Source organism: Podarcis bocagei, assembly GCF_964188305.1.
Source record: "Podarcis bocagei genome assembly, chromosome: 4".
NCBI classification, from domain to species: domain Eukaryota; kingdom Metazoa; phylum Chordata; class Lepidosauria; order Squamata; family Lacertidae; genus Podarcis; species Podarcis bocagei.
In genome coordinates, this window is record NC_138128.1 from 35,912,129 (window position 1) to 35,930,430 (window position 18,302).

An 18,302-nucleotide genomic window follows, 5' to 3' on the forward strand; every position below is an offset into this window, starting at 1 on the left:
CTCAACGACAGGGGGTACTTTTGAAGCAACCTGTCTAATTCTGGCACATAGACTTTTAAAAATAACAAATACTTGAAACAATGTGGAATTTGTGGCATCTTCTTTGGCACCAAAGACTCCCAAGTTGTCCTTTTGCTCCCTGAACGCAGAGAAAGATCAATTTGCATTTACCTATTTAGTTGGACTCTGACCTCAGCAGTTACAAGGAAACTTTTCTTCTTGCATCCCTCCCCAACCCTGACATGTAGCTCCATTAGATCTTCATGGCACATCCATAATCTGAAAGAAAACAAACCAAAAAACTAACTCATTTTTCTTGTTTGTTTTAAGTTCTGTTTCCTTTGCCGTTACACAATAACCACTTGGGAGAATTCAAATTATTATGAAACTACATATTGTACTTCCTTTCCACAATATTTCTGATATCAGGCATGTCAGTGGGAAACTGCCTCTTCTCTGTAGTTAATAGGGTTGGAAGAATGTCTTAGGAACTTGCAAAGTATTTCAATTTCTAGATAACATTCCATCTTTTCTGCCCCAGGGGAGTTCAATTTCTAATTTTATTGAGGCAGTTTTACTAATATATTCTAAAAGGGATTTTGGGAATTGAAGACAGTAAGTGTTAGACCATTAATTCTACTATTTGGGGACTCTGGAATGCTTTTTCCTGTGAATGGGATAACTTGAGTAGTCATGTTATAGAAGAATCCCATTTCAAAGCTTGAATGATTTTTTTAATGTGCACTTTCTACAATTCATTAATGTGAATGCTTAACCTTCATTGGCCAAGTGCATCTTTGCTTTTTCTTCCAAGTGAACAACTGTCAGGTGTTAATTTGTGTTGGCCAAGGCATCTGGTACCTTCATTATGCAGCTTCTGGTGAATGCTGAAGATGCACCTTTTTGCCCTGGCTTTTGACACTTAAAGTGTATGTTTTTAGGATTCTCTGTAATTATAAGTTGTTTTAAACTGTTTTTAATGTTGTGCTTTAATGTTTTACCTGCCCTTGGACCTTGGTGTAAACGGTGGGCAATAAATTAAATAGTAGTAGTAGTAATAGTAGTAGTAGTCGTTGTCTCTCACCCTAGGGTTGAGCCTCATCATGGTGGTTAGAAATTGAGAGGGGTTGGCACCCCTGCCCGCATTACTCCTCCAAGGGATGACTCCTTGGAGGTGGTGATGTGTCACCCATGGCAGGACTTACTTTTATGGGCAGATACCTGAAGAAGCTTCCTTAGACTGCCCACTGCCATGTCTCGTTCAGCAGTCAAACCAGCTTCATTTCAAACACCCAGTTCCAGGCTACATTGGCCTTAAAGTGTTTCCCAGGAGGACGAATGTCCAAAAGGGCTCCCTCAGCACACAGTTCTTTCTGCAGCCTCTGCACACCTCTTCCAGCTGTGTAATGGGTGCTGCTAACCCAAATTGCAAGTGTAGAATGGCAGAGATAAAATATGTATATTTATAAGAATGTGCCTCATTCTGTAGAATTTTTCATTCAGAAATTACCACACACTGCGTAACACACCTTGAGTTCACCTGACTCGATCTTCTAGATCCCCCTTGCTTCTGATCTTACTGAGTGAGACCTATGCTATGCAGCATTTGAAAGATCAGAGCTAGTTCCTTGATAGTGCTGGGAACCAAATTGGCACATGTAATTTCCGTAAGTTGAATGCTGTACTGCAAATGTCATTATCCCACAGATTACTTCCTTGTCTGCCAATATATGCTTGTGCTGCTTGTCTGTGTCATATCAGTGGTGGGGTGGGTAGGGGGAGAGAAACTTAATTTACAAAAGCTTCCTGAGTTGCCTAGCGTTGATTCTTGCATGCCACAGACAAAGAAAGTGAATGGCTTTTACAGGCTGGAGCTGAATGTGTTGATTTGTCCTTACCTTGGGCATGTTGAAGCTTCTGAACAGGATGACAGCCCCGCATAGAATACACTCAGCTTCTAAGGTTACACATGTATGGGTGGTGGTTGGTAAACTGGCCACATCCCTTCTTATCAGATGAAACTGATAGAATAAGTTGTGACCGTAGCTGCCACTTGAGCATTAATTGGCTGTGCCAGGTCTAATCCCTTTCCCAGACTGTAAATCTGATATATCAAACAAAATGAAAGTAGTCTCTTACTGGTTCAGGATCCAAATTGTTGCTTGTTGTTTGCTAAGGACTCTGTAAAGTACAGTAGTCTCATTTACGTACATGTCTTATGCATACATTTTTTTCTAGATGAAAAAATAACCTTCCAAAGCTGGTATTCTGTGCTTGTACCTTATAATACTTTGCTTAGCACACCACCTGCTACTCCAAAAACAGCTGGAGATTTGGAAGATTTTGAAGGATAGGTGAGTTGAAAGCATAGAGGAGATTGCTTTACAGTGATACCTCGGTTTATGATCTTACTCTGTTCCAGAAGTCCGTTCTTAAACCGAAACCGTTCAGGTGCGCTTTCCCTAATGAGGCCTCCCACTGCCAGTGCCCTCCCACCATTAGGTTTCTGTTCTTAGACCGAGGTAAAGTTTGTAGACTGAGGTAAGCCTCCGGTTTTGCGGAAGTTTGTAACCCGAATCGTTCGTAAACAGGGCTGTTCTTAAACTGAGTTACCACTGTATTTGTAAATATGGATTCCAAATGCCAAGGCTTCTGCAACAGTAGCAGTGGCAAAAACAAAGCGGCAACACGCTATACAATATTAGTAAATGCAGGTGTTATTTATTTTGTTAGAAAGAAGCCTTTTTTAAAGACACACACGGGCGCACATTTTGCTGCTGATGTTTGCTGGATGAGAATGCAAATATAAATTGTTATAGGCAACATAAGTTTTTATCGCATCATGTCACTAGTTCTGCTTTTAAGATTAATTCTGCCATTTTACTATGTGTTTTTGTTGTTTTGATATAAATAAATCAAGATGCACAAGCTTAGGTGCATGTGGCAGGAGCGTGCTTCTCTCAGCTTCCACTTTATGCAGAAGTGTTACAGTCCCTTTTGCCTTTGGGGAAAGATAAAAAAGGACTCTATGCCTTAAGTTACAGTTCACCTTGTGGCGCATTCCAGTTCTGTGATCTTGCAGTCCTATATTTCTGAGTTGCTTTGGACTAGTGTCTCATGCTTTCTGTTCTTGATGCTTGACTGTATCATCCAAAATAGAACTTTTGCATCACTCCCTGTTGTGAGATATACAGGTTTCCCAAGTGAGGACAGCTTACGTGTCATGTGGGAACAGAGGCGGGGCAGGAAGAGAGATGTAAAAAATTATTTTAGATGATAAGGGAAGTGGGGGGAACAAAAAGCATAAAAATAAGGCTGTGAAGTGATCCTAACAGTTCTAAGATTTGTTCCGTGCCTGAGTACCCATTTTCCCCTGAATTTCAGATTCTCCTTTTTTTATTGGCACCAATCCCCATTTTGCTCTCAGATTAGTTAGAAATGTTGTGTAACTGGAAGAACTTGCAAGTTATCAGTGAATTGCACCTGCTTGCAATTCCATCACCAAAAAACAAAACCGAAAAGCATGTAAGATTTCGGCAAATGTTTCCTAGTCCATGTCCAGTGCAAAGGAATATTTGTGAATATTTCTGCTGGTTGGTCTTTTTAGCTGGTAAAATGAGTTCTGGACTTGGGCACGATCTGAACTCTCTTTACAGTTAGAATGGGCTATATCTGTCATTGGGACTACTCTTCAACCAAAGAAAGGACCAGTATCTATCAGTTAACTTCTTTCAGTAGAAACAAACTCAGATTTGTCAATGGCCTGGTTAAATGATTAATGATTATTCCACAACTGGTTCTAGCAGTAATGGTTTGGTTGCAATTTGTGCTAGAGCCTTCATGTCTGAATCCTTAGTTCTTAAGTAAAAAATAAACAAACATCAATTTTTTTATAGTCTGCCTCTCAAAGCTATTTTTTACTCTGTAGTGGTTGAAGTACTAAACACAACCTAATGAAATACACATGTATAATTAAGAAGTTTAACACCCCCATTTGCTCTAGATTAGAATGTGATCATCTAGTTCACTGCACTATGTACGCTTACCTAGGAGTAAGTCGTATTGAACTTAATGGTGCTTAATTCTGAGTAGACTTGCACTGTGAATTAATGTTTAAACCTGAGAAATTATTTTTACTTGCATTCAGAACCCGAGGAGAGATTGACATGGTATAGTTCCTTAGGGAAAGAATTCCAGAGAACCACCATCTTATGGACAGCCTCTTAATGTACCTCTGCAAGATCTTCATAGTTCAGACAAGTTTGAGGCATTAAAAGTTAATAATCCATATTTTTGATTTGTTCATAGTTTTCAACTTCACATTTTGAAGTAGGTCTACAGCTCTCAAGCTACCATCTAGTAATGTTTTTTGAAGAGATTTTTTTGGTCATCCCAAGTCCAGTATTATCAGTATATTATGTATTTCAATTTAGTTGTCCTTTAAGTATTAGTTATTGGATTACTTTAAAATATTATTTTCTACAGTTTCATTCAGTTTACATTTTGAGCCAATTAAGATATTGAGTTTGAAACTTGTAGTTGGCAGTCTCCTTTTAATTAGTTGTGTGAAGAATTTGATAAGATCATATGAATGTGTATACCATTTTGTGAAGATTGAAAAACATATGGGAGAAGTTGTGATAAGATATTGAGTCATAATAGTACAATAGACCTATTCAAACTTAGGGTCAGATTATGCACGTAATTTTTATACAGCTGATGACTTAACATATATGCCACAAAATGTTCTTATACTAAAATCCCATTGAAACTAAATGGTGCTTCCACCATTACGCCCATGATATTACATTTGTGTCAAGTATTTGTTATATCCTTAGTTCATACATTTTTTTTTCTGTTCCGAAATGTCATATTCACTGGTCAAGTAAAAGTAGACTAGAAGCTGCTCTAACTACAAATGCTATAAAAGCCAAAGCAGATTCAATGCAAAAGATGGTAATTCACAAATGGCAGATTTTATTACATAAATAACTATGTCCTAAACAATATAATCTTTGATATATGGTTATCTTTCCACTGTTCAAATGGCCAATTTTGTTCTGTGCCCAGCACATGAATTTGATGCCATCAAATGAGGGTTAGGCTATCATTTGATGTAGAAAATTATGGCTCTGTAACTTCTAGCAAGGTCAAAGTGATCTTGTCATAGTTTAGATTAGTTGGCTCAATTCAGCTATGGTTGTTAGTCACCAGTCTTTGCATTATTTGCATTCCTGCATGACAGGTGCCACATCAGTTCACACTTCCTGATGAGAATATCAGGTAGGTATGTGTCAGGGAACTGCCATCGGAGCCAAGAGTGGAGGTAAGGCTCCCCGACGATGCGGGAGAAGGGACCAGCAGAGGGAGAGAGAACACTTCCCTTGGGGAAGGAAATCAGCATGACACCTGGGAGGAAGGGGAGCAGGGAAGGACTTCGGAGAGAGGGCTCCAGGACTCTTCCACAGAGACCATCGGGGAGAGTCCAGGACCTCCGCTGGCCACGCCCACTCTGCGCAGAAGACTTCCACGCAGGGAGTCTAGGCGGAGACTTGGTGTCAAGGAGTTTTTATGTTGGAAGAAGTTTAGGAAACGCCCACTGACGGATTCTGCCAGTGGCTGACACAGCCAGTCCAGCCAAGGAAAGGTTTAGCCAGGGAACGTTGCCTAGAGCATCCGCACCCTCTACGCACAAGCAACCCCCAATTCCCTTTACAGTATGCTTGGTGACAACCACAGGCTATGGTACATGTGGGAAGTATACCCAGAGCTACCGAATTTGAGAGCAGAACTTCTTGGAAGCATCTGGTTTATGTGTTGGCAGGAGTAGCGTTAACTTGCATTTCCACTAGCTTGGTTGCAGAGTCACCACAGATTACAGCTGCACTTGAAGACGAACCCTGAATATGTGCTGTGCAGTTATCAGAAGTTGTGGTAGGATTCTCATGTCAAACATGGATATTTCTTGTTTACTGTTAGGAGGCAGCATGCTTCTGAACACCAGTTGTTGAAAATCACTGAGGGGAGAGTTCTTTTGCACACAGGTCCTGCTTGTAGGCTTTCCGTAGGCATTGCATCGACCACTGTGAGAACAGGATGCTAGACTAAATGGGCCACTAGGCCTGATCCAGCAGACTCTTCTTATGTTCAAACTTCACATATTGGAAGTCGCTTGTTAGGCAGTTTCTGAATTTATTCAAGCACTCTTCACTGTGCACTGCATAGAGTAGGGACAGGGAGCCTGTGGCCTTCCAGGTGTTTCTGTATTTCAGCTCCCTTCATCCCTGACCCTTGGCCATGCTGACTGGGACTGATGGGAGCTGAAGTCCAACACCATCTGGTGGTTCATAGATTTCCACCTTCTTTGCACAGATGAAACATAAAGGACTCTTGCAGCTACTGCGACATCTTATATGGCATGGGGGCGGGGGCGATCAGTGAGTAAAGAAATTTTATCACATGGCTTTGAGTCTTCTATAATTCAGATGCCTTCTTAGCCTATTTGAACATTCCTGATGTTGTATCACACTCTGTGAATGGGAACACTTTCTCCCTATTCCTATTTTTTGTGATTAAACGCTACATATGGCAGTCTGGCATTTTGTTTCTTTCAGGCTTCAATAGGAAAGTTCCTTGTTTTGGACCTGCATGTGTTAACTGCATGCAAAACAATGCAAGTGGGTCTGTATCCTCGCCAACAATGGCCACATGATTACCATGACCAGCAATCTCAAAGGCACTGAATACCATCATTGTGTCAGCATCACCATCTGCCAGCTTAACATTTGAAGCTGGATGAGTAGCTGCTGTACTTGTTCAGTGGTGTTGTGCGTGCATTTTTCTTCAGCAGTGCCACTTTGTTTTAACTTTGATCACCACTTCGGTGATCAGTCATTACGTGTTGGCAACAGTGCGAGTGCTGCCAATCCACATTTCCTCACCTGGTCACTTACTGTAAATACATACAAAGGTCCACAAATTTTGTGTGGCTCCCAAGGGGAATGATGGGTCTCAGTTGTGAGTTTGGGGAATGCTTGAAGTGCCTGTGCAGCTCAGTGCAGCCGTGAGGCAAGTGCTGCTTTCTCCCCCCGTCCTAAGCTGATAGGTGGAAAACCAGCAAGTTCTCAGATTCATTATGAAGTTAGTATGAGGTCTTTGCTCTTTTCCAGGCTGGATAAGTGTGAGATGAAACTCGCCAGAAGTAAAACTGTTCATCAGTGGCAAGCCCATTTGTAGTCCCCTGAATATATACTATTGATTATTTGAAGGAATTGCATATCACAGCTGCAGTTTAACACTTTTGTGGCACGAAATATATATAAAAAAATTGTCCAGTAGCACCTTAGAGACCAACTAAGTTTGTTCTTGGTATAAGCTTTTGTGTGCATGCACACTTCTTCAGATACACAGATTGGTTCATTTTGGCAACAAAGCTGATCAAACAATTTTGGCACCTGAACTTGCTTCTTGTAAAATCATACAGCAAGGGGAAAGCATCTTATTTGTCAGGATCTTGCAGATGACCAGATGGGAGTGTAATGGGGACTGCTACTCTCTTATTTATACTAAGTCTGTTTCGAGAGACAGTAGAGAACGTCTCCAGGGTGAAGTCAAACCACTGTGTTAGTAGCACCAAAGTGACCTCCTTGGGACACAAGCCATGGCAGTGTGTGTGGATGACAAGACCCCCCCCCCCTGGCCTCACTGTGGTCCAAGGGAAAGCAGAGCAATCGTTTGGCACCAGATTGGCTGCAGGAGTTCCAGAAGGAGGTGCACAAGGCACCATCCAACTGTCTTAGGGACTCCACTTAGATTTGTGTTGGGTTTGCTCCTTAGCTTTTTCTTCTCCTGAAGATATCCTGCAAGGAAGCGGAGGTTTAGGATCAAGAGTTTTTCTTCTCCTAGATGGACTACCTTTCCAGGTTGACGAGCCCCATCTGCCCCTCATTTCCCTCTACAGCATATGCTGTAACTGCATCCTTGACCATTGTACCCACTCTATCTTCACATTCAGGGGAAGTTCCTAACTCACCAAGGGTTTGAGACCCATCTGCAACCTTCACCTTGGTTTAGCCAGTATATGGGGTGTTAGGGGACACGTTGTGCTCCTTCTGGGATAGTTTTTCACCTTTGGTCCCCACCCTGCACTGAGCTCTCACCTGTGGCTGTCAGCATGTGACGGAGTCCACAGTCCTGTGTACATACTATTACAAGAATAATGCTTTAGAAAATAGAAGCTCTCAAGTGGAAGTAATTGTTATGTTAAAGTTTCCTGTGAATTTAGTTGTTGGTAATTTATTTGTATGCCGTGTTTCCATTTTATAATAATTACTTGAATCTTCTTTTAACCATTCTACTGGGCTTGGAGAAAGGATTCTAGGTTTAGATTTAACTGTATTATTTTGTTTAGATGGAATGTAATGAGTTGCTTCCCACAATGTCATCCTTAGAACTAAAAATAAAGCAGTTGGGGACAGATTATTTAAAATTTAGCCCGGCACTAAGAATTATTCACACTGTGTACTTACACTTCAGGTGTAAAAATGTTTAGAAATGAAAAATGTTAGAACTAGCAATGCTGAATGGGAGTTAGTTTTCTGTTTCATTGTTACCTAGAATATGGGTTGCAAAGTGGGGTTTATGCAGTCAAATGCCATAGTCTTGTGAATACAATCACCAACAATTCCTGAGATTAACAGTACTTTTTCCAGTATGCCATTGTCCACTGCATTAAAAAAAAATACTCTGAGCTAATATTTCATTGGGAGCTAATTTAAATAATGTTGTATGGGAGTAGAGTTTGGATTGGATTTGATATCCCGCCTTTCACTCCCTTTAAGGAGTCTCAAAGCGGCTAACAATCTCCTTTCCCTTCCTCCCCCTCAACAAACACTCTGAGAGGTGAGTGGGGCTGAGAGACTTCAGAGAAGTGTGACTGGCCCAAGGTCACCCAGCAGCTGCATGTGGAGGAGCGGAGACGCGAACCTGGTTCCCCAGATTACGAGACTACTGCTCTTAACCACTACACCACAACGGGTTTCAGTATAACTGAGTTGCTTTATTATGTACTGCAGTAAAGCCATGATCCTGCAAAGGCTTAAATCACATGTTTCACTGTGATCACACTAGCTCCTCTGACTTCAATTACTGGGTGAGTCATTCCTGAAAAAAGTACTGAATCCAACCAAGGCTGTTGCTGGCAATCTTGAATATATTGCTGTCATGCTAGCGTGTTTAAGCAGGGATGGGGAGCCTGTGGCCCTCCAGATATTGTTATGACTCCAGTATGCATCAGCCCCAGCCAGCACAGCTAATGGTAAGGGATGATGGGAATTGTAGTTTGCACACTTGGAAGACCAAGGGCCACATCCCTATTTTTTAAAGGATGAAAGGGGCCCTCCTAGTGACAGAACTTTAAAAATCGTAACCAGCATTCAAAGACATGCACAAGTAGTTATGCATAGTCAAATGTTCTTTGGGTTTTCTATTTCTCAGGTAGCAGTCCTCATGTAACATGACAGGCTGCCTTAAAATGGAGAGTTTGAAAAGCAATCTCGGACTGGGTTGGGGACATAAATCTATCACCTTCTCACAATTAAGAAGCAGGGTCACACCTGCCACCGTACCACATATTGAGGTAATGTTTGTACAGTGGTGACTCGGGTTAAGTACTTAATTCATTCCGTAGGTCCGTTCTTAACCTGAAACTGTTCTTAACCTGAAGACCACTTTAGCTAATGGGGCCTCCTGCTGCCGCCGCGCCGCCGGAGCACAATTCCTGTTCTTATCCTGAAGCAAAGTTCTTAACCTGAAGCACTATTTCTGGGTTAGCGGAGTCTGTAACCTGAAGTGTATGTAACCCGAGGTACATAGAGCCTGCTCTGCATATGTAGGCTCACTCTGTGATGTGGCTTCTCTCTGACATTGTCACTTCCACACAGGGAAGGTATAATGCATGAAGGTGACTGTAGGGTCTCCTGTTCCAAGAGGACAAGTAGCAATTCCACTGTGGAAGTCCTTGGGTACAACTATAACAATTCTTTAAAATCCAGGATCTTATCAAGAAATTTCTGTGTGCTCTTTCATAGTTATCCACAAATATTTGAATGGCCTTTTTAGACAAAATATTTGGTAGTTAGGACACTGCGTGTCTCACAATAAGGTAGGGGAGTGTTTGCTGATGTCACACTGAGTTGCCTGAGAAAAGTCAGCATGAGCTCAGGAATTATCCCCTTCCCCAACAGGATTACACTTAAAGAGCAGTTGCAGCAATGAGCCATGAATCTGTGAGCTCCTGCTCATTTGAGAACTTACCCGTTGGAGTTGATCAGTCATGAATTCAGGGTTTGGATAGTATTGTCCTTCAAAACGTTGAAATGTGAATAAGGGTGTCTGATTCAAGTACTGTATTGGCTTGAACATGAACTCTCTGTGGCTTTATGCAGATTTATGGCTTTATGTGATTTTATGACTATCTGCTAGCTTTACCCTTTTCTAACAAAACCAGGCAGGGGCAATGGAGGGATGGAAACTGTAGTTGAGAAGTTCTGCTTTTAAGTCCAAAATACTGTTTGGATCCGTGGCTGAAGCTTTTGGTGCTCAACATTTCAAGGTCTCTGGGCCAGGATTGTTGACATTTTTCAGTTGCTCTAACATACTGTCGCTCTTTCCTAATTTAACATCTGGATGCAAGTAGGGAAAAGTACATTGTTTTCATGCTTGATGAAACCAGTTTTGAAACCGATTTAGGAGGGCACTCCCAACTTTCAGTGTTCTTATGCTCTGTTGTGAGCTAAGGCAAACCGTTTTGTGTGTTTAATTTTGGAAATCTTTGCAGACGAACACTTTTCCAACACTTGTCCCTTGCCACAGTGATCTACTAGGTGATGGTCCCAGGAGAAGTTTTAGTTTTGATATTTTACCCATGAGATTGCCATTAAGTTTGTAAAACTCAATACCACCTTACAGATGGGTATGTCATTTCATTTCTGTGCAACTGCCTTTGGGTACCTATAGCCTGCCACATTATAAACAACCATTGTAGGACAACCATGTCTGACATGGTTGATGAAAATGGGTCAGTAGATAAAAATATACCAGTGTGTAAAATTCCAGCAGCACAAGAGAAACAGCTGCATAAGCCCTGTGTCTGGCTAATCTATGTTAAGCATTAAAGTTAGCTGTTGAACATTTTTAGTTTTCAGTGTCTCAGCACTTGTTTACCTTCTCATTTGTCTCTGCTGACATTGTGAAAAAGTTACTACTTAAATGGGGAATAAAAGATAGAGCCCCATTAGTGATAGGATAGCTTTGAGAGCCTGTGCAGTCACTCATATTGACTCTATTTTAGCTATATCAGTGCTACCACTCCCCCCCCCCGACTGAATGTGCTAATTATTCGTCTGAGGATTGAATATCAGTTCTGTTCTTTTCTTTTTACTTTGGGTTTGCAGGTCAACCACAAGTTTATGTACAATAATCTTAAGATATTTGATAAATCACTATTTCAGAGGTTAAAAATAAATTTAAAATATTTTATTGATTGGTTTACAGGTCACATTGTAATGGAGTTTTCAGAGTGCTTTGCAACAAGAAGATAGACAATAGACATAGTGTTCTTGCATTGGCAACCAAATTACTTTTTTAAATTTGATTTACGTCAACAATAGGGCCAATAAGATGTAATGATACAATATGTGTGTTGAACTAGTTTGTGATAAGAATGCCAAAATACAAACAGTGCTTTGGAAAGTCAATTTATTGTTTAAATGTAATGGAATTTTAAAATTGCCTATCTACACCAAATAATCTTAAAAAGGCATATCAAAGTTTTTAAAACAAACAAATCAGGTGGAGACCAGTGTTGTGATAAACATGGACCAAGGATTTGGTCACATGAACCAGTGACTTGGCTTTTTATGGGTTAGTAGAAAATATTTACCCATGTCAAATGTTTAATTGAACTTTGTTATCCTTAGTGTATCAAGCATTGTGGAATCCCAAAGCTTCTGTCTGGTATGACTGTTTTTATAAGATGTGATTTTTATGTAACATTCTTTCTCTCAAGCCATTTCATTTTTATTCATGGAGTTGTTAGAAAAGACAGTGTAATACTGCAGGTAGGTTGGCATTTCACATAAGTACTACAGTACTTTTAAATACTGGCTTGGATCCCAAGATAAGTTAACCTAGATCAGGGTTACCCAAACTTTTTTCAAAGAGGGCCAGATTTGATGAGGTGAACATGTGTCAGGGCCAGCCAAAGTTATTGAGCTTTTTTTAGGATTGAAATTGCTGAGCTTTTTAATGGATTTTACCCCATAGTTAGTGACCAGATAGATGACAGATCACCTGGCATGATATAAATGTATAAATGTACTAAATGATGAATGGTAAAGCCACTTCAAATACAAGGGGTTAATACTTTTTTATTTAAAACCCCCACAACTTCTCTTAGTTTTCAAGATGATCAGTCAGTGCTGACTTGCGTTCCATATAATCACACCTCAAACATTGTTCTGTGCAAACAATTTACTACTTGTTAAATAAAAAATGCTAGAACATGGAGCATGGATGAAGGACAGACCTGTTTTTCCAGTTGTTGTTTTTTGGGGAATTTAGTACATGGTTGAAGATTTGATGTTCATATAATATGATTTTAATCCTCTTTTGGTGGGTTCATGACCTGTATGCTAAATTGTTCCAGAAGTATGTACTTTTCCTGGATAAGAGCCTTGGTTTTATGTGAACAGGCCCTGGGGCAGAAGTAAGATAATGTGAAAGGGAATATTGACATAAGAAAAGAGACAGGAAGTGGTTGAAGGTTGGTTTACTAAACCAGGGATTAAGAGGATAAACAAGGGCCTTGTTCCAGTTAGTATTCCATTCCCCTGTGGTGCAGCTGAGGAATTTTCATCTTGATATGATTGGATGAAAAATTGAAGTTTCATTCTGTATAATTTTTTAACAAAAGGAATGGTAGGGAATGTTCCTTCCCTACATTTTTTAAATTGCAAGGTGATTTTGGATCAGGGAGGGCATCTGTCAGGCACCACCTTAGCAGGAGTTTACCCAATAATAGTTACAATAGACTGCCACCATTAAGACTAAACGCCCTGACAAAAACTATGCTTTTTCAAAGCTCATAGGATGACTAACCTTAGCAGAACCCTGTGGACTATCATTAGAATATAAAGGGTAGCTTAACCATTTAGTTCAACACCTGTGGAAGATATTTGATGGAGACCGAAGCATTTTGATAGACTAGCACGTTCCTAAAAATGGTCGTGTTGCCTACACACACACACACACACACACACACACACACACACACTGTCCTTACAGTGTTTAGTCTTAAGGACCTGAGTGAACAGTTTCCTGTCTCTAATAAGACATCACTTGATGTGGGTTGCTTTTCTCTTCGTAGATCATGATTTGGCATTTTCCACCTGCAGCAAAGGTAGTAGCAATCTGCTAAATAGGTATTTCCCCCTATTCCCCCCCACACACCCTGTCATTCACAATTCCAGCTACAGAGAACTAAGCAGTCTTTTGAAGTTGAAATCTTTTCAGCTGCTTCATCAGATGAAAAACGTTTGCAAACATCCCAGTTTAGTGCATGTGGAGTTACCTAGCATGCATATCTGAGAAATTCATAATGGCAGCTGGCTTGGAATAGAAGTATTTCTCCAGCTCTAGAAAAATTGCATTTTAATTAAAACACTAAACCGCTTACTATTCTGAGAGAAGGAGGACAGGGACAGTCCTTCGCCTTATTTTTATATATTTTCTTCCTCTTGCTGTACTTATTTGTACTATAAACTAGTTTCTATAGGTGGCCTAAATTGCCTTAATGACAGAGGGTGGAAGCCAACATTGTGCAAGCAGACCGGCTCATGCATTGAGACACCTCCCTCTTCTCCCCTGCAGCCATCTGTATGCACCTAAAATGTGCTTTGCGGGGTCCATCAACCCTACAGAAATGTTCTTGTGGAATTGTGGGTGACAGAAAGAGAGGAAGGTGATCCCCTGTTGCACAAGTAGAAGTCTGTTCCACTTGTGCATGGACAGTTTTGGATACAACCGAAATTTTTACTGTGCATTGTAGGCAGAGAAGTACTGTAGTACATGGGAATAGTGGATCTATACTTTTATTTTATTTTATTTTATTTTATTCTGCTATTCTGTTTGTAACAAACGGATTAATATAGTCCAGTTGATGGCTGAAGCATATTGATTACAGTGGTACCTCGCAAGACGAACGCCTCGCAAGACGGAAAACCCACTAGACGAAAGGTTTTTCCGTTTTGGAGGCGCTTCGCAAGACGAATTTCCCTATGGGCTTGCTTCGCAAGACGACAGCCCATAGGGAAATATCCGGGACAGCGGGGGAGCGCAGCGCGTCTTCCCCACTGTCCTCGGACCTCCTCCGAAGCCGGGCGGTGGGGCGGGAACGCCTCCTCCCGCCGCCGCCGGGCTTCGGAACGGTGCTCCGAAGCCGGGCGGGGGGGAGGGAACACCCGCCCCCGCCGCCGGGCTTCAGAACGGTGCTCCGAAGCCGGGCGGGGGGAGGGTACACCCGCCCCCGTCGCCGGGCTTCGGAACGGTGCTCCGAAGCCGGGCGGGGGGGAGGGAACACCCGCCCCCGCCGCCAGGCTTCGGAACGGTGCTCCGAAGCCGGGCGGGGGGGAGGGAACACCTTCTGAAGGCGGGCGGGGGGGCGAAAGTCTTTGCTCCCCCCTGCCTGCCTGTCCCAGAGGGCTTTTGAAGGCAGGCGGGGGGAGGAAAGACTTTCGCCCCCCGCCCGCCTTCAGAAGAGGTCCAGGACCTCTTCTGAAGGCTGGCGGGGGGCAAAAAGTCTTTGTCCCCCCTGCCTGCCATCCCAGGGGCTTTTAAATCGCCCTGGACAGTGGAGAAGTCCTCCGCTGTCCGGGGCGATTTTAAAATGCCGCCTGCCAGCATTTTAAGATCGCCCGGACAGGGGAGAAGTCCTCCGCTGTCCCGGGGTTTTTTAAAATGCTGGGGGTGGGAAGAAAAGCCCTTGTCCCCCCCCCCAGCCTTCAGAAGAGGTCCGGGGACAGACTGTCCCCGGACCTGGTCTGAAGGCGGTTTCCCTAGGAACGCATTAATTGATTTTCAATGCATTCCTATGGGAAACCGTGCATCACAAGACGAAAAACTCGCAAGACGAAGAGACTTGCGGAACGAATTAATTTCGTCTTGCGAGGCACCACTGTATCTCAGTGTTCATAGAATTATAGAGTTGGAAGTGACTGCTTAAAAACCTCAAAGGAAGGAGAGCCCACCACCTCCTGAGGGAGTCTGTTCCATTGTCTAAAAGTTATTCCTGATATTTAGTCGGAATCTCCTTTATTGTAAATTGAATCCACTGGTTCAGGTTCCGCCTTCTGGAGCAGGAGAAAACAAACTTACTTCAGTTTCCATGTGACAGCCCTTAAGATTCTTGAAAATCTCTATCATATCTCCTCTCAGACTCTTTTCCCGGCTAAACATTCTCAACTCCTTCAACTCTTAGTTTCCATACCCTTTATCATTATGTAAACTATTTTGGTTTTTTACTCAGTTTTGTTGTGGTGGTGTGTGCGTGCGCATTCATTTTAGTGATAAAATGTCAAAAGCGCCATCACTAACACCTTGAGCCATCAGATGTAGAAATAATGAAATCATGCAGCTCTAAGTAGAGAATTAGCCATTCTAACATCTTCTCTAAGATTCTGAGCATAAATATATCCTTCAGGTTTTTCATGTATCAGACTGATAGGACTAGTGGTGATATTATTGTGAATTGCAACCCAAAACTTGTGGATTGTATCTAACATAAGTCATTCTTGGAGTAGGCCCTTTGAAATTAATGAACATGACTAACATGGTTCCAATAATTTCAAGGGGTGTTATCTTGATATGACTAATATTGGCTACAACCCTATATTTATTTGTAGGCTATGGCCCAGATCCAAAGATAACATTGTTCCATGAGCCCACATCAAGAGTGACTTGCACTTGCTTTTCTTGAACAGAAGCCCTCTGCCATTGTAAACTGTTTATGTATTGCTGGGGGTTTTAAATTTATGATATGGCATAGTAGTCTGCTGCTCCAAGTAAAAGGGGGGAAATGAGCTGGGTGCAGGCCCCCTCCATTTGTCTATGTAGCTTTTAGAATCCTGGCCAGAGTTTCATGGGGTAAATAAAAACTTCAAAAAAACCAGATATTTCGTTGTATAGATTAATTTGTTCTTTCAGTCCACTTCATATTCACAAAAAGCAGGCACACTTCTTGTATTATTGGTGTAACATCTGAATGGACAACATGCACATCTCTGCTGTGACAGACTGTGCAAATTCCAAATGTGTGTGTTTATGTGCATTGCTTCCCACAGGTGTGCAATTTTCCCATGCTACAACTTGCAGCAAGAATAGAGGCATAAGTAAGCCTTGCCTCCTTGCACACTGTGCTGTAATGTCTAAAGCAGAGGTCACCAACCTAAGGCCCATGGGCTGGAAGCAGCCCACGGAGGTCGTTTGACCGGCCCACAAGCCACCCCCTAACTGAGTATTGTTGTTGTTGTTTAGTCGTTTAGTCGTGTCCGACTCTTCGTGACCCCATGGACCAGAGCACGCCAGGCACTTCTGTCCTCCACTGCCTCCCGCAGTTTGATCAAACTCATGCTGGTAGCTTCAAGAACACCATCCAACCATCTCATTCTCTGTCGTCCCCTTCTCCTTGTGCCCTCCATCTTTCCCAACATCAGGGTCTTTTCCAGGGAGTCTTCTCTTCTCATGAGGTGGCCAAAGTATTGGAGCCTCAACTTCACGATCTGTCCTTCCAGTGAGCGCTCAGGGCTGATTTCCTTCAGAATGGAGAGGTTTGATCTTCTTGCAGTCCATGGGACTCTCAAGAGTCTCCTCCAGCACCATAATTCAAAAGCATCAATTCTACGGCGATCAGCCTTCTTTATGGTCCAGCTCTCACTTCCATACATCACTACTGGGAAAACCATGGCTTTAACTATATGGACCTTTGTTGGCAAGGTGATGTCTCTGCTTTTTAAGATGTCTAGGTTTGCCATCGCCTTTCTCCCAAGGAGCAGGCGTCTTTTAATTTCGTGACTGCTGTCACCATCTGCACTGATCATGGAGCCCAAGAAAGTAAAATCTCTCACTGCCTCCATTTCTTCCCCTTCTATTTGTCAGGAGGTGATGGGCCCAGTGGCCATGATCTTCGTTTTTTTGATGTTGAGCTTCAGACCATATTTTGCGCTCTCCTCTTTCACCCTCATTAAAAGGTTCTTTAATTCCTCTTCACTTTCTGCCATCAAGGTTGTGTCATCTGCATATCTGAGGTTGTTGATATTTCTTCCGGCAATCTTAATTCCGGCTTGGGATTCATCCAGCCCAGCCTTTCGCATGATGAATTCTGCATATAAGTTAAATAAGCAGGGAGACAATATACAGCCTTGCCGTACTCCTTTCCCAATTTGGAACCAATCAGTTGTTCCATATCCAGTTCTAACTGTAGCTTCTTGTCCCACATAGAGATTTCTCAGGAGACAGATGAGGTGATCAGGCACTCCCATTTCTTTAAGAACTTGCCATAGTTTGCTGTGGTCAACACAGTCAAAGGCTTTTGCATAGTCAATGAAGCAGAAGTAGATGTCTTTCTGGAACTCTCTAGCTTTCTCCATAATCCAGCGCATGTTTGCAATTTGGTCTCTGGTTCCTCTGCCTCTTCTAAATCCAGCTTGCACTTCTGGGAGTTCTCGGTCCACATACTGCTTGAGCCTTCCTTGTAGAATTTTAAGCATAACCTTGCTAGCATGTGAAATGAGTGAAATTGTGCGGTAGTTGGAGCATTCTTTGGCACTGCCTTTCTTTGGGATTGGGATGTAGACTGATCTTCTCCAATCCTCTGGCCACTGCTGAGTTTTCCAAACTTGCTGGCATATTGAGTGTAGCACTTTAACAGCATCATCTTTTAAAATTTTAAACAGTTCTGCTGGAATACCATCACTTCCACTGGCCTTGTTATTTGCAGTGCTTTCTAAGGCCCATTTGACTTCACTCTCCAGGATGTCTGGCTCAAGGTCAGCAACCACACTACCTGGGGTGTACGAGACATCCATATCTTTCTGGTATAATTCCTCTGTGTATTCTTGCCACCTCTTCTTGATGTCTTCTGCTTCAGTTAGGTCTTTACCACTTTTGTCCTTTATTATGGTAATCTTTGTACGAAATGTTCCTTTCATATTTCCGATTTTCTTGAACAGATCTCTGGTTCTTCCCAT

At 42.2% G+C, this 18,302-nt stretch overlaps 1 protein-coding gene across 3 annotated transcripts in view; it reads left to right on the top strand.

Moving 5' to 3' along the window:
• CAB39 (calcium binding protein 39) overlaps positions 1–18,302 on the top strand; it is a 53,976-nt gene that overhangs the window by 12,097 nt on the left and 23,577 nt on the right. The window contains exon 1 of one of the 3 annotated variants that reach the window (XM_081192718.1): positions 10,233–10,344. The exons of the other annotated variants lie outside the window; for them this stretch is intronic. The gene's annotated coding sequence lies outside the window, so the exon portion shown is untranslated. Of the gene's footprint in view, positions 1–10,232; positions 10,345–18,302 lie in introns of those variants that run through there. 3 annotated transcript variants of the gene reach the window in all.